Source organism: Tachyglossus aculeatus, unplaced genomic scaffold (assembly GCF_015852505.1).
Source record: "Tachyglossus aculeatus isolate mTacAcu1 unplaced genomic scaffold, mTacAcu1.pri scaffold_75_arrow_ctg1, whole genome shotgun sequence".
NCBI lineage: Eukaryota > Metazoa > Chordata > Mammalia > Monotremata > Tachyglossidae > Tachyglossus > Tachyglossus aculeatus.
The window spans coordinates 975667-998113 of record NW_024045092.1 but is presented as its reverse complement, the minus strand read 5'-3'; the positions used below and the strand labels follow the sequence as shown (position 1 = coordinate 998113).

Genomic DNA, 22447 nt, shown 5'->3' with positions numbered 1-22447 from the left:
TTCTCACTCCCTCTTGCTTTTCTCCCCTCTCACTCTTTCGTACTTTTTCTCCCTTTCACTTGCTTTCCCTCACTCCCTCTCTCTTGCTTTTTCTCTCCTTTATACTTTTCCTTTCACTCTCTTATTTTTCTTTTCCTCTCACTGTCACTCTTGCACCTTTTCTCCCACTCCGTCGGTTTCCTCCGTCTTTCTTTTTCTCTCCCTTTCACTCTCCCTTGCTCCTTCGTTTTTTCTCCCCCTCATGTTCTTTTCCCCTACCTCTCTGTCTAGTCTTTTCTTGCCCTCATGCTCTCTTTCCCTCATTTTTTCCTCTTGGTTTTTCTCTCCCTTGGACTCTCTTTACCTCACTCTCTCACTTTTTCTCTTCCTCTCTTCCTCACTCTCTCTCATTTTCCCCTCATTTTCCTCTTTCCCACTCCCTTTATCCATCATCCTCTCTCCCAGCCTCCTTCACTCTTTTTTCTCTCCCTCACTCTCTTATTTTTCGCTCCTCCTTCCTCTCTTCCCTCTCCCTCTTTCTCTCATCCTCTCTCTCTCCCTGCCTCCCTCACTTTTCCTACAAGGACGATGCCGATTGACACTTCTGGGGAGGACTTTGTCTTAGTGGGTTTCTCTGCTAAGCCCCAGTTAGAGAAGATCCTCTTCGTGGTTGTCTTGTACATGTTAACTCTGGTGGGCTACACCACCATCATTTTGCTGACCTGTCTGTATCTCCATCTCTATACTCCCATGTACTTCTTCCTGTCTCACCTCTCCCTCGTGAATCTCTGCTTCACACCAGCATCGTCCCCCAGCTTCTGTGGAACCTGCGGGACCCCTCCAAGACCATCACCGTGGTCGGTTGTGCGGTGCAGCTCTACGTCTCCCTGGCCCTGGGGTCAACGGAGCATATCCTTCTGGCTGTCATGGCCTTGGACCGTCATGCCGCCATCTGCCCACCCCTTAACTACACTACTGTCATTCACTCACGGCTCTGCCGGGCCCTGGTGGGATTGGCCTGGCTGAGCGGGGTGGGGGACACTGTGATTCAGGCCATTGTCATCTTCCGCCTGCCTCGCTGTGGACACCGGCGACTTCCCCACTTCCTCTGCAAGATGCCTGCCCTGCTCAAACTGGCCTGTGTGGATGTCCGAGCCAATGTGATCCAGCTCTTCGTGGGCACTGTGGTCCTGATTATCCTGCCCTTGAGCCTGATCACGGTCTCCTATGGGTCCATCGCCCGGGCTGTGCTGAGGATCAAGTCACGCTGGATCTCCTGGAGTAAGGCCCTGGGTACCTGCGGGTCCCACCTCCTGGTGGTCACTCTCGTCTACGGGTCCATCACGGTGGTCTGCATCTGGCCCAACGGCTCCTTCTCTGTGACTTTGGACACGTTCCTGACCCTCTTCTACACCGTGGTCACCCCCACCCTCACCGGCTCATCTACGCCCTGAGGAACAAGGACGTGAAGGGGGCAGTGAGGAGAATTCTGGGAAAAGACCAGAGTTCAGAAAAGGGCTAACATCTTGAATCAAATTGGTCTACAGTTCTGTAGAAGGGTAGGAAAGGTAGCATCTAAAACAGACAGTTATCTAGGGAATGAAACCAGACATCTGGACAAAAATCGGGCAGTGAGAATAATTAAGCGCTCACCACGTGCCTAGCACTGAACTAAGCGCTGGGTTTAGGTACAAGATAAGTAGGTCCCACATGGGGCTCACATTCTAAGTAGAAGGAAGGACAGGTATCGAGGGAACTGAGGTGCGGAGAAGTTAAGTGAGTTGCCTAAGATGCCCTTAAGTGGCAGAGTAAAGATTAGAGCCCAGGTCCTCTGACTCCCAGGCCCATGTTCTCTCCACTAGGCCAAGCTGCCTCTCTAAAATTCCCCCGGGGGCATGCATCCAAGGAATCCTAAGCTTCGTATTCTGAATTACACTCAGAGATGTATGTATCCATTGATGAGACACTCTATGCTACAGGATGTGTCTTAATCAACTTTCCCACCTTCGCTATGATTAATGTCTGCTTCCCTGTCTAGACCACTGGCTCCCTGTAGGCAGGAAACTTGTCTGTTGTATTATATTCTCCCAAGTGCTTAGTACAGTGCTTTGCACATAGTAATCATTCAAAAAATACCATTGATGGATAGATTAATTTCTGTCTCCCCCTTTCGACTGTAAGCTTTCTGTGGGCAGAGAAAATGTCTACCAACTCTGTTGTATTGTACTCTCCCAAGCGCATAGTACAGTGCCCTTCACACAGTAAGCGTTCAATAAATATGATTAACTGATTACTATACTCTTAATACTTTACTATTTCCCCATTCCGCAGTCTACTTTTATTCCTGTCTTTCCCTGAAGATTCTTAGGTCATTGTGGGCAATGAACTACGTGCCAAGCACTGTACCACGTGCTGCGATAAATACCAGACGGTTCAGTTGGACACAGTCCGTGTCCCACGTGGGGCTCACCATTTTCCTTCCCATTTTACAGATGAGTTAACCGAGGCACAGAGAAGTGAAGTGACTTGCCCAAGGGTCATCAAGGCTTCCTGGAAATCTGGTGAAGTGAGCCCGTTATTGGGCAGGGATTGTCTCTATTTGTTGCCGAATTGCACTTTCCAAGCACTTAGTCCAGTGCTCTGCACACAGTAAGTGCTCAATAAATACGACTGAATGAATGAATTTCATGAGAAGCAGCGTGGCCTAGCGGAAAGAGCCCGGGCTTGGGAGTCAGAGGATTTGGGTTCTAATCGCGACTCTGCCACTTGTCTGCTGTGTGACCTTGGCCAAGCCACATAACTTCTCTGTGCCTAAGTGACCTCATCTGTAAAATGGGGATTAAGACGGTGAACCCCACGTGGGACAACCTTGTACCTACCCGAGCGCTTATAAGAGTGTTTGGGACACAGTAAGTGCTTAGCAAATACCGTAATTGTTAATTATTATTATTATATTTAGGCAAGGGCACCGTCCATTGACAGCACACCTGCTCCCAAGGAGCTGACAATCTAAAGGAAAGTTCCCTGGGGCGGTTTCTTCCCTAAAAGTTTTTCCATGGCGGCCTTCACATCCCGGTTCCTCAGGATGTAGATGAGGCGGTTCAGGGCGCGGGGCACTGCGGTGTAGAACTCGCACACCAGCAGATCCAGCGGCGAGGGGGAGTCGGATATCGGCTTCAGGTAAACAGTGAAGAAAAGGGTGACGATGGCGAGGTGGAGCAGGCAGGTGGAGAATGCTTTGGCCCTGCCCTCTGTGGCTGGCATCCTCAGCACAGCCCTGAAGATGCGCGCTTACGAGAGCATGATGAGCACGAAGCAGAAGAAGGGTAAGCCGACGGTCACGGCTACACTCAGCTTTTTGGCGCCTTGGCTAGAGGAGCAGGCATGCCTCAGCAACTGGGGGCCGCCGCAGAAGAACTGGTGGGCGATGTTGGGGCCACAGAAGGACAGGGAGAAGACGCTGGTGGTGAAGAAGGGGGCGTTCAGACCGCTGCTGAGCCAGGACGCGGCCAGCATGGAGGCCCAGGTCCTGTGGTACATGATGGTATCATAGCGCTGGGGAGGCAGATGGCCACGAAGCGGCCGTGGGACCTGACGATCAGCAGGGCCATCTCCGTTCCTGCCAAGAAAATCACGAGAATTCCTCATCTATCTTCCGAATCACACCTCTCTTGGCTCCAAACTCCTCCCCTTGAATATGCAACTACCTTCTACTTGACATTTTGTTAGTGGTATTTGTTAAGCGTTTACTATGTGCCATACGCCCTTCTAAACGCTGAGGTAGATACAACGTAATTAGGTTGGACGCAGTCCTTGGCTCACAAGGGGCCCACAGTCTAAATAGGAGGGACAACAGGAGAACTAAGGCACAGAGAAGAGAATTGATTTGCCCAAGGTCACACAGTCAGCAATTGGAAGAGCCGGGATAAGAAGCCAGGTCTTCTGACACCCAGGCATGGGCTCCTTCCACTAGGCCACACTGCTTCTGTTTTAAAACCAAGCGACTCATCTTCCACCCTAAGCCCATCCCAATATCTAACTCTTTCCCCTCTCTGAAAATGACACTGGTTCTCTCTGTCCAAAAAACCTGGAGTCCTCCTCTGTTCCTCTTTCAAGGTGGAAATTGAAAGACAATTTACTGATAAATCTTGCCTATTCTTTCTCTTCATCAGTTCCCATAATCTGTCCTCACCCAAAGAGTTACCACCCCAATCCATGCTCTAATTATATAGCCAGTACACTACTGTATCAGCCCTCCACCACATCGTCTCTAGACTGTGAGTTTGTTGTGGGCAGGGAATGTCTTTTGTTGTTGTAGTGCACTCTCCCAAGCGCTTAGTACAGTGATTTGCATACGGTAAGCGCTCAATAAATAGGATTGAATGAATTGCCTCTGTCCTCATCCTTCTGCACTGTTTCATAGATCATTTTTATGAAGTGTCCAACCCAATTAGGATGGTCAGGTCCTGGGAACCAGAGATCCTATGTTCCAATCCTGGCTCTGCCACTTGTTTGCTGGGTGACCTTGAACAACTCACTTAAGTTCTCCGTACCTGTTTCCTCATCTGTAAAATGGCGATCAATACTTGTTCTCCTTTCTGGGCTCTGAGTTCCATCTGGCATGGAGTCTGTCTGACCTGATCATCTATATGTACTGTAGTGCTTGGTACCCAGTAACCACTTAATTAAATACCACAAGTATTGTTACATATCATTTCTCTTCTCTCTCTTTGTTCCATGCAACCTAGCTGCCTAATTGTACTTCCCTTTTAATCCTCTCTCCTGCATTCCCAGCCTCACAGTGTCCTTAATTTGAAAGTCCCGTCCCTCAAAAATCCACCAGACTTCGGTTTCCCTAAAATCGCACCTCTTCTAATAAGCCACCAGTATTAACTTCTATATTCCTTCCTATCAACTCCAAACGGCTTTTACAGAAGAGGGAACTGAGACACAGATAAGTGACATGACATTACTTGCCCAAGGTTCCCCAGCAAACAAGTGGTGGAGGAGGGATTAGAATGCAAGTCTCCCAACTTCCACACCTGGGCTCTTTCCACTGAGCCAGGCTGCTTGAATAACCACCCAATACGATACATATCATAACCAACTTATCAACCTCTCACTCTCCAGATTGTAAGCTCGTTGTGGGCAGGGAATGTGTCTACCAACTCTGTTCTGTTGTACTCTCCCAATCGCTTAGTACAGTACTCTGTACACACTAGGCGATCAATAAATACTATCTACGATGGCTAACCTTGCTTATCTGCTGTAGTTTGGAGTCTTCTGGTCTCCGCTGCTTTCTCCTTTTCCTTGCCAAACGGTTGGTCTTACATCCATCAATCCTGGCTCTCTGTGATGGAGGACCGGAAAATAACTAGGATTTTAACCATGGCGGAATCTCCCTGGGGCAGTACTGTTCTCTAACTGGACCGGTCTTGTCCACCGAACAGCTCTGGAGGTGTGGGGTCCTTGGGAGGGTCCCACAAACAGGGTCAATCCTGAGTCCGCCCCAAGGAGCCTCATTAAGGCTCTGCATATCTCCGGCCCCGGGCCAACTGGGCTACCCACCTGTTTCAGGCCACGGGCCCTCCCCAAACAGGAAGGGAACAGCATCGCCTAATGGTTAGAGCCCACACCTGTGACTCCGAAGGACCTGGAACATATCTGCAACATATCTGGAACATATATGGAACGGCTCTGCAACATATCTGCTGTGTGACCAGATTTCTCTGGGCCTCTATTTACCTCATCTGTAAAATGGGGATGAAGACCATGAGCCCCATGTGGGATGTGAATTGTTTCCAACCAGCTTGTTTCTACCTCAGTGCTTAGTACAGTGCCGGAAGCCTAGTAAGAGCTTAAGAAATACCACACTCAGTAAGGCCTGTGACATTTCTGAAACCTGCAGTCTGCTCTTCTGATATTGCCATGTCTTGCCAAAGGCATCTTTAATTAAAAATAATAATAATAATAATGGTATTTGTTAAGCGCTTACAATGTGCCAAGCATTGTTCTAAGCGTTCGGGTAGATACAAAGTAATCAGGTTGTCCCACATGGGGCTCACATTCTTCATCCTCAGTTTACAAAGGAGGTAACTGAGGCCCAGAGAAGTTAAGAGACTTGCCCAAGGTCACACAGCAAATTAGAAAAGCAGCGTGGCTCAGTGGAAAGAACGTGGGTTTGGGAGCCAGAGGTCATAGGTTCTAATCCTGGTTCTGCTACTTGTCAGCTGTGTGACATTGGGCAAGTCACTTAACTTCTCTGTGCCGCAGTTAATTCATCTGTAAAATGGGGATTAAGACTGTGAGCCCCACGTGGGACAAACTGATCACCTTGTATCCCCCTCCAGCGCTTAGAAGAGTGATTCTCACATAGTAAGCGCTTAACAAATACCATTATTAATATTGTTAGAACCCGGACCTGGAACACAGAAGGACCTCTATTGTAATCCCAGCCGCTACTTGGTGTTTGTCCTGTACAGACAACCACAGGTGGGCCCGCTACGTCCACGGCCCCAGATGCTCCCCCGGGGAGATGCCCGAGGTCAGGGTGGCCAAGAGGTTGGTGTTCTTTGCCACTCTCTATGGTCTCTTTTATGTGCGACCGTCCATCATGCTGAGTGACATACACAACATGACAGAAAAATCTCCTCTGCTGGTGAACTGCCAAATGGAGTTAGGGTTTACCTTTCCTTCTGCTCATTTTTAATTACTGAGAGCGACCGGAGGATAAATGCAATCTGGAAAAAGGAATCACCTGGTTCCAACATAGATTTTCCATAAAATCCCGGGGAAGCTGTCTGGCCTCCACTCCAATTAAGCCCCGGTCGGTTAATGAGACCGGGTATCTTGATCCCAGAAAGCCAAGAGAAGCAGTGCGGCCTTGTGGATAGAGTACGGAAGGGCCTGGGTTATAATCCTGGCTTCCCCACTCATCTGCTGTGTGACCTTGGGCAAGTCACGTCACTTCTCTGGGCCTCAGTTCCCTCATCTGTAAAATGGGGATTGTGATGTGAGCCCCAGGGCAGATATGGACTCGGTCCAATCTGATTATCTTGTACTTCCCAAGCGCTTAGTTGAGTGCTCTGCACACAGTAAGTGCTCAATAAATACGATTGAGTGAATGAATGAATTAGCTTATATCTATCCAGCACTTAGTATCGTGCCTGATATACAATAAGCCCTTCCCAAAGGCCAGAAGAAAAAGTTACAGTGGGCTGCTTGACTGACCTATTGAGTGTCTCAGGTTGGGAATTAGACAAAGGTGAAACCATTCACAGTGGCTAAAGACTGTTGGTGAAAGCAGGAACCGTTGGGACGCTGGGATGCAGATGCCCCTGTTTCCATGGGAACTCTGGGGGCCGGCACCATCGCTGATGCTGGAGGAGCCGGGCCCTCGTCTCCCAGGAGCCTCTGGAACCTCATGACCAAAGGGTGTTTGGCTCTTTCACGTCACGAGGTTCCCTCGGCAGGGCCCCGAGCCATCCTCCAGGGATCCCCCTCAGAGCAGCTCCTGCTTTATCTACAATGATGAGGGCCCAACTGGAGAGCTTGTCAGGGTCTGAAGCAGAGCAGAGAGGGACAGAGGGCTCCTCTCTGCTCCTTCCTGGCTGACCGAACCTATGAATCAAAGGGAAAGAAGGGACCAGCCCAGTCCTGCAGGGGTCACCGACCCCCAGACCCACGCTACCCCGGTGAAAGTGCTCCGAGATGAGTGGGATGTTGGGGCGGGGGGGACGAGACTGAGGATAGAAGAGATAGCGACAGTCTGGGCCGTTGTTGGGTTTCGGACCAGGGCCCCGGTCCCAACGGGGCAGGGGTGCTAGCAGGAGGGTAGGGGTTTTCCAGTTCAGTAACCCCCAACCGTCACACCCCTCTCCTCCTTCCTCCTCAAATCTCCCTACCACGCCAACTACCCGCCGGGCTACAGTGCTCCAGGACAGTGTCAGCACTGTGGACAATCACTTTGACCTTCAATGGGTCCCAGAATCCCTTGCACAGCATCAATGACAGCCAGGGCTGAGAGAGCGTGGCCAGCTTTGGACAGCCACTGACACTATCAGTAATTCCTCCCTGTAAGAGTTGTTCCCAAATGTTGGGAGAAGACAAATAGTGGGAAAGGCTGTAATCCCTGACCTCAAGAACTTTCCAGCCTACTGGGCTATGTTGACAAAGTATAATTTATTATCGATCGATTAATCTTGAATCATGTTTATTGAGTGCTTATTGTGTGCACTAAGCATTTGGAAAGTAATAACAATAATAGTTGTACTTGTTAAGCTCTTGTCCCAAGCACTGTCCAAGCAATGGGGTAGATACAAGTTAAGCAGGTTGGTTACAGTCTTTGTTCCACATGGGGCTCACAGTCCTAACCCCCATTTTACAGATGAGGTAACTGAGGCTCAGAGAAGTTGAATGACTTGCCCATGGTCCAACAGAGACGTGAGTCGGAGCCGGAAGTAGAACCCAGGTCATTCTGACTCATTCTGACCCCCAAGCCCATGCTCTATCCTCTTTAGAACACCATTACAGACATATTCCCTGTCCCTTCTAGAAGGAAAAAAGAATGGAAAGATGAATATGCAATTATTGGATGCCATTTTACAGATGAGGAAACTGAAGCCCAGAGAAGTGAAGTGACTTGCCCAAGGTCCCACAGCAGCAAAGGGACAGAGGCAGGATTAGAACCCAGGTCCTCTGACTCCCATTAAGCTATGCTTGGGAGACTACAATAGAACAGAGCTGGGAGATGTGCATGCTCCCCTCAAGGAGCTCACAGTCATGAAGAGAACTCCTGGCCCGTGCTTTTTCCACTAAATGAGGATGGAAATGAGTCGATTCGCGCTTGAGTTAGGTGAAGTGGATTTAGATGGATGGGAAATGAACCGGGGAAGTTAGTTGGAGGAAGGGGGGATTTTAGTAGTGCTCAGAATTCGGAAAGAACTGTGCTCGCTCTGACTTTGAGCCGATAAGAGAGGGAGTTCCAGGCTAGGTTGGAAACGGGAGAGTCGATTGCGAGTAATAGCTAGAACATTGCTTTGAGAGCTGAGAAGACGAGTTGAACAATGGTAAGGGGATGAAGTGCAGTCGCAGGGCAGAGAGCCTTCAAGCCGATTGTGAGTTTTTGTTCCTTGTGAAAAGACACAACTTGTCACAAGACTAAGCTGAGGAGAGGAGAGATGTAGGCTGAGGGACGCTTTAGGAAAGGACTAGATGAATGATGAAGTATGCCTGTGCTTGTGTGAGTTCAAATGTGAATGCAGATGTTGAGCCAATGGAATCATCTTGGTGTATACGTGGGTTTTATTTTGGCTGTTTGTTTTATGGTATCGTTAAGTGCTTGTTACGTGCCAGGTACTGTACTAAACACAGGGGTGGATACACACTTAGCAGGTTAGACAAGGTCCATGCCCTACATAGTGCTTTCAGTCATAATCCCCAATTTACAGATCAGGTAACTGAGGCACAGAGAATGTAAGTGATTGGCCCCAGGCCATAAAGCAGACGATGGAAGGCGACAGGATTAGAATCCAGGTCCTTCTGTCTACGAGGCCCGTTCTCTGTCCACTAAATGGATGAATCTATGTGTAAAGGCACTTCTTTTTTGACTTCTTTTTTTGACAGCAAAAAAATTTCACAAAAGTCATGAACATATCTTTATGTTCTCTGACCTCTGCTATTCATTTTCGTTTCATTCTCCTCAACACAAAATAATTATCTTGATATGGATTAAGTGCTTGCTACGTGCCAAGCGAAGTATTAAGTTCTGGGGGAGATTCAGGGCAACCCGGTATACACAAGACCGTGTCCCACGAGGGATTCACAGACTAAGTAAGAGGGAAACGGGTATCGAATCCTCATTTTACTATTGAGAAAACTGAGGGTTGAGAAATTGTCATTTTCCCATGGCCTTGCAGCAGAGAACTGGTAGAAGTAGGATTAGAACCCAGGTTCTCTGACTCCCAGGCCTGTGTTCTTCCCAGTAGCACTCTGCGTCTACACAGTTCGAAGCTTGGTGCTTCCAATAGAATGGAAGCTCCCTGGGGGCAGTGATTATATGTATTAATAACGCATCCCCTGTAGGTATTCAATAAGTAGAATTGATTTATTTAATCCTATTCCTTCACTCCCAACATCAACGTCGCTGAATTGATGTCTCCCCTTCCTCTTCCTGTGCAGTGAGTCGACATCATTCCCCAGAATTGTTCAGTGTCCCCACGGTGAACTCAGAGATCATTTTGAATTCAATAACTGTCTAACTGTCTCCTCTCCATAAAGACTCACCATTAAGTATCCCGTCAGTTTCTTCACTCATCCCATCAATTGGCTCTATCTTTGGCTCTTCCCTCATCCACTGCAGAAAGTCAATGCTGTCTCACCAAAATGCCCAACGTCTCCACGGTGACGGGATTCCTCTTCCTGGGATTCTCAGAGGTCCGGAAGCTGCAGCTGATCCACGCCATGCTGCTCCTTCTGATCTACTTGGTTGTCCTGATGGGGAATCTCCTCATCATCGCCATCACCATCCTCGACCGGCGCCTCCACACCCCCATGTACTTCTTCCTTAGGAGTCCTTGACCTCTGCCTCATCACCATGATCGTCCCCAACTCTGTCCTCAACTCCTTGACCAAGTGCAACTCCATCTCCTTCTTGGGCTGTGCCACTCAGGTCTTCCTGGTGGTTCTCTTTGCCGGTTCAGAGTTTCTCCTTCTTGCGGCGGTGTCCTAATATGACTAAACCGCCATCTGCCTCCCCCGTGCGCTATGAGCTCATCATGAGCAACACGGCCTATGGAAAGATGGCTGCCACCTCCTGGCTCACCGGGGTGATGTTTGGGGTCTTATATTCAGCTTCGACTCTCTTCCTGAGCTTTTGTGGGTCCAACTTCGTCCAGCAGTTCTTCTGTGACGTCCCCTCCCTGAGGAAGATCTCCTGCTCCGAGTAGCACATCGCCATCGACATGAGCGTCACCGGTGGGATAGCTTTACGTGTCGTCTGATTCATTCTCATCATCATCTCGTACGTGCACATATTCCGGGCCGTGCTGAGGATGCCGGCGTCCGAGGGCCGGGCCAAAGCCTTCTCCACCTGCCTGCCAGACCTTGTCATCGTCACTCTCTTTGTCATGACTTGTTTCTGCGCTTAATTGAAGACTCCGTCAGGTTCCCCCTCGACGCTGGACCTGCCGTTTTCCATGTTCTACACCGTGGTGTCGCCGGCCCTGAACCCTCTGAGGGGCTGGGACATGGAGGCCTGCCCGGGGAGAGTCCTAATGGGGAGATTCCTCCTCCCTCCTCTAAGGGACAAAATGTCTGTTTCCTTTTGCTGACTAAACCATTCCTCATCAGGATTCTAACAGTGTGGGTAGCCGTATAAAGAGCTGTCCAAAGAGAAAGCCCAGTGCCTGTGGATTTGTCAATGTCTGGGACAGAGGCTGATAAAATGTGTGTGAATGTAAGCCTGGTGTGGGGAGGGATTGTTTCTCTTCATTCTGAATTGTACTTTCTAGGCGCTTAGTACAGTGCTCTGCTCACGGTAAGCACTCAATAAATATGATTAATGAATGACTAAATAACTGACAAGTGATTGTTTGTGCGACATCATGGTTTAGTGGAATGAGCACGTGGTTGGGAGTCATGAGATTCATTCATTCATTCATTCATTCATCCAATCGTATTTATTGAGCGCTTACTGTGTGCATAGCACTGTACTAAGAGCTTGGGAAGTAGCTTAGATTAGAAATGTTTACCCAATTCTGCCACTGGCCTGCTGTATTACCTTGGTTCGGCTACATAACCTCTCTGGGTCTCTCTGTAAAATCGGGATTCAATATGTGCTCTCTCTTTCCCTTACAATCTGAGCCCCCGTGGGTCGGAAAACGTGTCTGATATGTTTAGTTTGTTTCTACTCCAGCTCTTGGCAGGCTTTTGCAAGTAAATTCTTAATAAATTCAATAACGATAATGTTGATACTACTATTGATAATAACAGTAATTCTATGATTTTAAGGTTACGCTTGGTGGTTATGAAAACCAGAAAATCGGAGGATGACAAGGGAGAAGGGATGCAATCATGGAAACTTTTCCCCACATTTGACTGCCTCTTTACTTGTTTTGATGCCTGTCTCCTCCCTTCTAGACTGTGAGTCCGTTGTGGGCAGGGATGATCTCTATTTGTCGCTGAATTGTACTTTCCAAGCGCTTAGTACAGTGCTCTGCACACCATAAGCATTCAATAATTGCGATGGAGTCAATGAACGAATGAATTTGACTGATCAAATCCTTGCCTCGAATCCACTCGTTCATCCATCCATCCATCTGTCTGTCAGTTTACCCATCTGTCTGTCCATCGATCCATCCATCCATCCATCCATCCATCCATCCATCCATCCATCCATCCATCAATCCTTCCGTCCATCCGTCCGTCCATCCATCCACCCATTCATCCATCCATCCACAAGAATAGTGGTATTTGATAAGCGCTTACTATGTACCAGGTATTGTACTACATGCTGGGGCATTTACAGGCTAATCAGGTTTTACACAGCCCCTATCCCACGTGGTGCTCACGGTCTCAATTCCCATTTTACAGATGAGATAACTGAGGCATAGAGAAGTGAAGTGCCTTGCCTAAGGTGACACATCAGATAATCCACCATCCATCCATCTATCTATCCATCCATCTACCTACCCACCCTTCCACCCACCCTTCCATCCATCCATCCATCCAACAACTCATTTACGCATCCATCTATCAGTTCATCCATCCATCAATCAATGATATTTGTTGGATGCATCATGGGTGTGAAGCACTGTAGTGAACCCTTCAGAGAGATCAAAATAAATTAAACACCATCCCTGCTTTCCAAGAGCTTAAAATCTAACAGGGGAGATAGACATATAATTAGTTAATGAGAGGACAAGGACGAGAATGGAAAGAGTGGTAAACAGATGACTATGTGCTTCGAGAGTATATTTTATAAAAGCCACTACGTACAGAACTTTAATGGTGGGTGTGAGTGCAAAAATGGAGAAGTGGTCTTAGATGCTGATTGATAGTTGGGAGAAGATGACTTAGGGAGAAGAAAAGTGAACCATGTGAGGCACCCTGGAAGTGGCGGGGTGACAGAGGGGCTTTGAAAATGGAGAAAGCTGTGTTCTGATGGAATGGAAGGGAGGAGGAGGAAATGTGGGCTGACAGATTATTTCTCCATTTTCCATCACTGAGATATTTTGATAGGGTGCAGGGCCATTCAGAGTAGAGAATGCAGTGACCACCTCACCTTAGTTTGGTACAGTGTCTCAGCTCTGAGATAGAAGAGGACGCCTTTAGTCTACAACCTATTCCTATTCCTATTTCTTCTGAAACCAGGGATTTTCCCACCGTGTCCACCCTTCCAGTATCGGTGATGCCTTCCCATCATCCCGTTCTCAGAACCCTTCAGTCCGTCCCAAGCTGATATTGATAATCGTTGCATTTGCCAAGCACTGTTCTAAGAGGTGGGGTAGATGCACCGTAATCAGGTTGTCCCACCCGGGGTTCACAGTCTTAATCCCCATTTTCCAGATGTAGTAACTGAGGCCCAGAGAAGTTAAGTGGCTTGCCCAAAGTCACACAGCAGACAAGTGGCAGAGGCGGGATTAGAACCCATATCCTCTGACACCCAAGCCTGTGCTCTTGTCACTAAGCCATGCTGCTTCTCATGCTGCTTCTCTGGGTTGATCCCCCATGCCAGCCCGGGGGAGGGGCTTAGGATGGATTTGGCGTCATTTCTCGTTCTGTCTAGATTTGCAATCAGGAGATGTCAGAAAATACAACTGATTAAATAGCCGATTGCTTGAGGTCATTAACAAGATGAAACACAGAGAAGCAGCATGGCCTAGTCGATAGAACGTGGACCTGGGAGTCAGAATGACCTGGGTTCTAATCTCTGCTCTGCTATCTTTCTGCTGTGGGACCTTGGGCAAGTCTATTCACTTCTCTGGGTTTCAGCTCCCTCATCTGGAAAATGGGGATTGAGACTGTGAGCCCCATGTGGGACAGGGACTGTGTCCAACCTGATTAGCTTGTATCGCATCCCAGTGCTTGGTCTAGTGCCTGGACCATAGTAAGCTCTTAAGAGGCGTCACTGAAGTAAAAAAAGAAGCTGAAGCGCCCACCCATTGACCCAGATCGTCACTAACAGAGGGAACCGTTGGGATGCCATTGCCATGGGAATGCCATGCCATCATCGGATCCTCATCTCTGTGGGGACTCAAGGACTGCGGGAACGAGTCCCCAGGATCTGGTCCTCTGGGGACGCCCCCTCGGGGTAGCGATGGCTTTATCTAGGGAGACGGGGGCCTTGTATGGAAAGAGCGTCTCAGTGTTCGCGAGAGAGCAGAGAGGGGATGACGGCTCCTTGTCGTTCCTCTGTAACCGCTGCATCCAGGAGTCCTAGGAGAGAGGGGTTCCAGACCAGCCCAGAGCGGGTCAGGGTTCCCCCAGCCCCACGCTGGCCTGGTGAGAGTGACGGAGGGTGGGGAGGGATGGGGAAGAATCATCAGACTAATCAATATAAGTGTGAGGGTCATTCTGGGAAGACGTTTGTACCCGTTGTCCAGGGTGGAGTTGGAACCAGGACGTTGTACATAAGCAGAGAGAAAACATTTGCCCCTATGGTAGCCCCCTGGCCGCCTCCATCCACCACCCAAACCCCGGCTACTGTGGCTGCCGGGCTAGGGCGTTATGGCATGGTGTAAATCCCGGGCCATGGTGACTTCAACCATCCAGGCAGGGACAAGAGGTTATGACTGAGACTGCACCAGCCAGATGCTTCAGCACCAATTCCTCTTCGCAGGACTTCCCCCCCAGATCGTTGGCAGATGCAAAGAAGAGAAGCAGTGCGGCCTAGAGGTTAGAGCATGGGCAGGGATTCAGAGGCCTTGGGTTCTAATAACGGCTCCCCGTCTTTTTCATTTTTAATGGTATTTGTTATGCGCTTACTATGTGTCAAACATTGTTCTAAGCACTGGGCAAGTTAATCAGGTTGGACGCAATCCCTATATCTCATGGGGCTCACAGACTGAGCAGCAGGGAGAAAAGGAGAACTGAGGCACAGAGAAGGTAAGTAACATGCCCAAGGTCACACAGCAAGCAATTGGCAGAGCTAGAAATAGAGCCCAGGCCCGTGCTCTTTCCAGTGGGCCAAGCTGCTTCTCTTCCGGGTGATTTGGGGTACGTCGCTTCGCTTCTCTGTGTCTCAGTTCCCTCATCTGTAGGATGGGGACTGAGACTGTGAGCCCTGTTTGGGATGGCGACTGTGACCCACCCAATTTTCTTGTGTTCATACCAGATCTTAGTACAGTGCCTGGCACACAATGTGCGCTTAAGAAATACCATAAAAAGAGAGGTGAAAGTCCTGATCCTTGCTCTCGAAGACTTCCCAATCTAATAGGCTAGATAGGCAAAATTTAGTTTACAACTGGGAGTAGAAAAGAATGGAACAGTGGATATGTGGATGACAAGCAGCATGGCTTAGTGGAAAGAGCGCAGGCGTGGGAGTCAGAGGTCGTGGTTTCTAATTCCGGCTCTGCCACTTGTCAGCTGTGTGATTTCGGGCAAGTCATTTAACTTCTCTGTGCCTCCATTACCTCATCTGCAAAATGGGGATTAAGAGTGTGAGTCCCACGTGGGACAATCTGATTACCTTCTATTCCCCCCCAACGCTTAGAACAGTGCTTAGCACATAGTAGGCGCTTAGTAAATGCTATTGCTATTATTATTAGTGGTTTATAATCATACTTTTGTGTGCATAAAATGTCCAGAGTACGAAACTGAGTACTGAGGAGAGTATCCTATAAAAGAGTTGGTAGACATGTTCCCTGCCCACAAGGAGCTCACCGTCTAGAGGGGAAGCAGACATTAATCAGTCAACCAATCTGAGTCATTTTTTGAGCGCTTACTGTGTGTATTCATTCATTCAATTGTATTTATTGAGAGCTTACTGTGTGCAGAGCACTGTACTAAGCGCTTGGGAAATACAAGTCGGCAACATATAGAGACGGCCCCTACCCAAGAACGAGGTCACAGTTTAGAAGGGGGAGACAGACAACAAGACAAAACATGTAGACAGGTGTCAAAATCGTCAGAACAAATGGACTTAAAGCTATATACACGTCATTAACAAAATTATTAGAATAGTAAATATGTACAAGTAAAAAATAGAGTAATAAATCTGTACAAATATATACAGATGCTATAGGGAGGGGAAGGAGGTAAGGCGGGGGGATGGGGAGGAGAAGAGGAAAAAGGGGGCTCAGTCTGGGAAGGCCTCCTGGAGGACTTGAGCTCTCAGTAAATGACACATTCGGGGGTTTGGGATAGGAATGGTAAGAAAGGGATGGAGTGATCAACGGGTGGGATTGTGGAATACAGGGCAGGGTTCTTTGTTGTTGTTGTTTAAAACCGGGGACATTTGGGCATGTTTGAAAGCTGAGGGGAAGGAATCGATTCAGCAGAGTAATTGGTTGAAGATGCCAAACAGAAGGGGAAGAAACATGGATACAAGTGTTCAGGCAGTGTGAAGTAGGAGCACTTTGAAGCAAAGTTTGAGGGGACTGATTTTGAAATCAGGCAGATGTGAGGTGGCTGGGAAGGATGGGCATGGATGTGGGGTGGGTGGGGAAGATGTGGGGGCAGGGTAAATCCAGTGGCTTCAGTGTCACTACAGTCTTTGATAGTAGGAGGAGTATTTTGTACAAACTTCCTAATTGCAGAGCATGGTATTAAGCACTGACAGTTGCCTCAGTGACAAGGATGGAGTTGGGGGCACTGGAATTTTAAGGAAGGACTTAAAAGTACAGAGTAGATGGTAGAGGCATTTGGTTTGGGAGTCCATAAGGGAGGGGAATCACTGTCGCTGAGCAAACAGAGAGCAAAGTTTAATTCCTTCTCAAGGGCACTGAGACGGTTGAGGTTGTCCTACTTCCTGGATTCCCCCCAAAAGCACTCCGTGGCTTGAGTGGTCTGATGGTGCTCCTTCCAGTATAATTACTGCAGAGCACTGTACTAATGCTTGGAGGAATACAATATAAAACGTTGGTAGACATGTTTCCTCAAGGAGCTTACCATCTAGAGTAATGAACCTTACCTTCAGCATCAAGATCTGCGGATGCATTATGTCTGGGGATGGTCACTGACAGATGGTGGGAAGAAGTGAATTAGCTAAATCCACCTTGGGAAGTTGGAATTCTAGAGGGTTTTCTAGGGTGGGATATCTTCGTGCTGGGGAATTGAAAAGGGTGAATTTCCAAGCCAAAGGAAGGGTGGGAGCCAGAGGTGGGAGGAGGAAGCGTCGAAAGCGAGTCACGGTAAGAAGGTTCTTTTTGGAGGGTTGGTTGAAGAGAGCGGATAATGAGAAGAGTTAGAACAGGTGGATGGCACTGAGGCTAGTAATCAGACATTCACTGAAATCAACCCAACTACAATCTATTATTCCTCTAGACTGTAAGCTCGTTGTGGGCAGGGACTGTGACTGCTTATTATTCTATTGTACTCTCCCCAGCATTTAGTACAGTGCTCTGCACACAGTAAGTGCTTAATAAATATTACTGAATGAGTTCATTTTCCACTTTACGGGAGCTGCTGCAATCAGTTTCCCTGTGCTAGAAGGGGTGTGTGTGTGTGTGTGTGTGTGTGTGTGTGTGTGTGTATGTGTGTGTGTGTGTGTGTGTGTGTGGGCGCGCGCGCATGTGTGTGTGTTCAGCAAAGTATTGGGTAGTGGAAGAAGCGAACACGTTCAACCAGCGGGGAGGGTTGAAGATGAAGATAGAAAAAGATCTCCCTCCAGACTGTAAGCTCGATGTGGGTAGGGAACGTGTCTACAAACTCTGTTGGGGTGGCGGTTGAAGGGGTACAATCTCAGGGATTCCCTTTAAATCGACCAAAATCATGTGGAAATGTGGATATTTCCTTATCCCTGCTGGATATGAAACTCAAAGATCATTTTGAATTCAATAACTGTCTCCTTTCCATAGAGAATCACTAACAAATGTCTTGTCAGTTTCTTCACTCACAATGGACTCTAACTTTGGCTCTTCCCTCATCCACTGCAGAAATTCAATGCTGCTTTCCAAAAATGCCCAACATCTCCAAGGTGAAGGGATTCCTCCTGCTGGGATTCTCGGAGGTCCGGAAGCTGTAGCTGGTCCACGCCGCTCTGTTCCTCCTGTTCTTCCTGGTGGCCCTGACGGGGAATTTCCTCATCGTCGCTGCCACCGTACTCGACCGGCGCCTTCACACCCCAATGTACTTCTTCCTCAGACACCTGTCAGTGGCCGATCTCTGCTACATCGCCGTCACTGTTCCCCAATCCATTCACAACTCCCTGAGGGACCGTAGATAAATCCCCTCCTTATGCTGTCAAGTACAGGTCTGTCTGGTGATTTTCTTTGCAGGTGCAGAATGTTTTGTCCTCACGGTGATGTCCCATGACCGCTACGCCGCCATCTGCCTCCCCCTGAGCTACGAGGTCGTCATGAACAGACGGGCCTGTGGGAAGATGGTGGCCGCCTCGTGGCTCAGTGGGGGCCTGTTTGCAGTAATGTGTTCAACTGGGATGCTCTCCCTGTCCTCTGTGGGTCCAATATCGTCCAGCAGTTTTTCTGTGACATCCCCTCCCTGCTGAAGATCTCCTACTCCAAGGACCACGTTGCCGTCGACTTGAGCGTCACCGCTGGGATAGTGTTAGCCATCGCCTGCTTCATTCTCATCATCGTCTCGTACGTGCACATCTTCCAGGCCGTACTGAGGATGCCGTCCTCTAAGGGCCGTGCCAAAGCCTTCTCCACCTGTTTGCCTCACCTCGGCGTCGTCTCTGTTTTCCTCTCTGCGAGGGTATTTGTCTACATTAAGCCGCCCTCAGACTCCTCCTCGATCGTGGATCTGCTGGTGTCCGTGTTCTACACGGTAGTGCCCCCCAACCTGAACCCCCTCATCCATAGCCTGAGGAACCAGGAAATGAAGGCCACCACGTACAGGATCCTAAAAAGGTCACTCGCCCTGCCTCTGCTCTGTGATAAAATGTCTCCTTCCTTGTGCAAATCATCTTACCCCACCACTTAACCAAGGAATTGCCCTTGGACCTAGCCAGATACCTAGCTGTCCTACAGGGTTCACAGAAAACGCTGGACGTCTATGAAATTTCAAAGCCGCCTGTGAGGGAGGCGGCTGAGACTGAAGTAGAACTGGCAATCCAGTTTTGGGGAGGCATCATGGCCTGAAGGAAGGGGAGTACCTGTAGACTGTTATCTCACTGTAGGCAGGGAATGTGTTTAACAACACTGGTAAACTGAACTCTCCCATGTGCTTAGTACTTCCTCAAGCAGTAAAGCCTGTTTGGGGGCAGTTCTAAGCCCTGCTCTGCCACTTGTCTTCTGTGTGACCTTGGGTAAGCCACTTAACTTTTCTGTGCCTCAGTCACCTCATCTGCATAATGGGGATTAAGACTGTGAACCCCACGTGGGACACCCCTTTATCTCGTATTTACCCCACAGTCCTTAGAACAGTGCTTGGCACATAGCAAGTGCTTAACTAATACCACAATTTTAAAAAAAATTTTATCAAGGCCTAAAGGAATGGGAATCGCTCTAGACTGTAAGATCATGGTGGGCAGGGAATGTGTCTGCCAACTCTGTTATATTGAACTTTTCCAAGTGCTTAGTACTGTGCTAGGCCCAGAGAAAGTGCTCAATAAATATGATTGATTGATTGATTGAGACTTGAGTCTAATGCCAGCTCTGCTACTGGCTTGCTTTGTGACCTAGGGTCAGTGACATAACATCCCTAGGATCTCTCTTCCTCTTATACTCTGAGCCCCTGTGGGACAGAAATTGTTTCTGAACTGATTCTTTTGTTTCTATCCCAGCAAGTGGACCTATTTAGGCACACGACTTCTTAATAAATACGATAATGATATCATTATTAGTAATGACCATGAAAATATGATGATACGCTCTTTAGCATGACACTGGGGGTGGGAATCAAAGTTGGAAAATTGGAGGTGGTATGGAAGAAGGGAAGAAAGGATGACTGCAGCTCCGTCTGTCTTGTTAAATCCATCCTCTCTCATGAATCCATCTTTCCTTCCTTCCATCCATCCATCCTTCCTACCATTTATCTATCTATCCATATATCCATCCATCCAGAACGTGGGCTTGGAGTCAGAGGTTAAATTCCAGTTCTGCTACTTGTCTGCCATGTGACCTTGGGCAAGTTTCTTCACTTCTCTGGGCCTCAGTTCCCTCAGCTGTAAAATGGGTGTTGAGACTGTAAGCCCATGTGGGAAAGGGACCTGTCTGACCCAATTTGGGTGTATCCACTCCAGCGGTTGTACAGTGCCCGGCGCATAATAAACGCTTATCAAATACCACGATTATTATTATTGTTAACATTATTATTAAGGATGGGGAGGGGGCTTTTCACACAGGCCCAGGACGAGACAATTAAGCACCCTGAGACAGGGGAGAACAGGGTAGCAGCATAGCCCAGTTGATAGAGCATGGACCTGGGAGTCAGACGACCTGGCTTCTAATTCCGCCTCCACAGCTTGTCTGCCATGTGACCTTGGACAAGTCATTTCACTTTTTGTCTCAACTACCTCATCAATAAAATTGGGATTAAGACTGGAAGTCCTATGCGGGACAGGGACTGTGTCCAACCTGATTAGTTGGGGGGTACTTCAGTGCTTAGAACGGTCCCTGGAAAATAGTAAACACTTACCACGTACCATTATGAAGAATATAATCAGGGAAGGTCCCGTGGATGTAATAGAGTTTCAGGAAGGAGTTTGGAAGATGGGAAGCCCTGTGGTCTGGTGGATATGAAGGGAGACGCAATTGCAAGCGGGGGAAAGGTGGTGAGGTAGGGGTCTGAGTCGGAGGAGTTGGGAACGAGGCATAGTGAGATGGTGAGCATAGGAGGAATGGAGAATGTAGATAGGGATTCAATAGGGGGAAATAATGTGCATCAATCAATCAATCATGTTTATTGAGTGCTTACTATGTGCAGACCTTGGTAGTAAGCGCTTGGGAGAGTACAATATAACAATGTAACAGGGTTGGTAGCCATATTTCCCTGCCGGTGATGAGCTTACAGGCTAGAGGGGAATGTCTAAGTTGGATTGTTGCAGATTTCAGATGGTCCCGAGCCCAGGCATGGGATAAGGCTCCAAACCTCAGAGTTTAACTTGAACGCTATTATTAATCACAGAAAGGGAATGATGATTAGTCTGTTGGTGTCCTAGGAAGGAGTCCCCAAATGGGGACTACATGGGACTGGAAAGTTATTTATTTTGTGAGGGCCGGGACAACAGGGAGCCCACGATCCCGGCCTTCCGAGATTCCCGGACAGTCAGCCATCTCAGCGAAGCCCCGGGCCTGTCCTCCCACGAGGAATCCCCCAGGAAATAACCCGGCCGTCGTCTGAGGGGACGTTGCAGCCAGCCGGAAAGCTGAGAGGGGGAGGAAGGATCCTGACAGCTCTCACCCCGCGCCCAGTCCTTCCTGTCATCGCCACCCGCATCGAGAACCGAGGAGATTGAGTGAGCCTCTCTCTCAGCAGAGGTCGGTGCTCCCCAGCCCAGGACAGGCTCAGTGAGTCCGGAGAGGAACAGGGCAAAGGTGAGGGAAATTTCAATAGGGAACTGGGATGACCAGGGTCAGAGTCACAATTTCTCTCCATTAGAAGCAGTGTCGCTTAGAGGAAAGAGCACGGGAAAGAGTCAACAGGACCCGATTGCTAACTCATTCATTCAATCGTATTTATTGAGCGCTTACTGCGGGCACAGCACTGTACTAAGCGCTTGGAAAGTACAATTCGGCAACAGATAGAGACAATCCCTACCCAACAACGGACTCACAGTCTAGAAGGGGGAGACAGACCACAAAACAAAACAAGTATACAGGCATCAGGGCTTTGAATAGGGGAAGAGAGCTAGTTTCAGGGAGACGTGTGCTTCTTTGAAGGTAGAGGGGAAGTGCTCTATCCACTTTATCACACCGTAACAGACACATTCCCTGACCCTTCTAGAAGAAAAAAAATGAATGAATAGATGAGTATACAATTTTGCATGCTATTTTACACATGAGGAAACTGAGGCCCGGAGAATTGAAGCGACTTGCCCAAGGTCCCACAGCAGCAAAGGGAAAGAGTCAGGATTAGGATCCAAGTCCTCTGACTCCCACTAAAGTATGCTTGGGAGAGTACAATGGAACAGAATTGGTAGATGTGCATGCTCCCCTCAAGGAGCTCATAGTTGAGAAGAGAATTCCTGGGTCTATGCTTTTTCCACTAAATGAGAGTGGACTTGAGTTGATTCACGCTTGAGTTAGGTGAAGTGGGTTTAGAGGGCTGGGGAATGAATTGGGGAAGCTGGATGGAGGAGGGGGGATTTTAGCAGTAAATAATTCAGAAAGAACTGTGCTCTTTC

At 48.5% G+C, this 22447-nt stretch overlaps 1 pseudogene; it reads left to right on the top strand.

Annotated features, from left to right (window-relative positions):
- The first annotated feature begins 567 nt into the window (after nucleotides 1-567).
- LOC119923980 lies at nucleotides 568-1501 on the top strand (annotated as a pseudogene).
- The last annotated feature ends 20946 nt before the right edge of the window (nucleotides 1502-22447 follow it).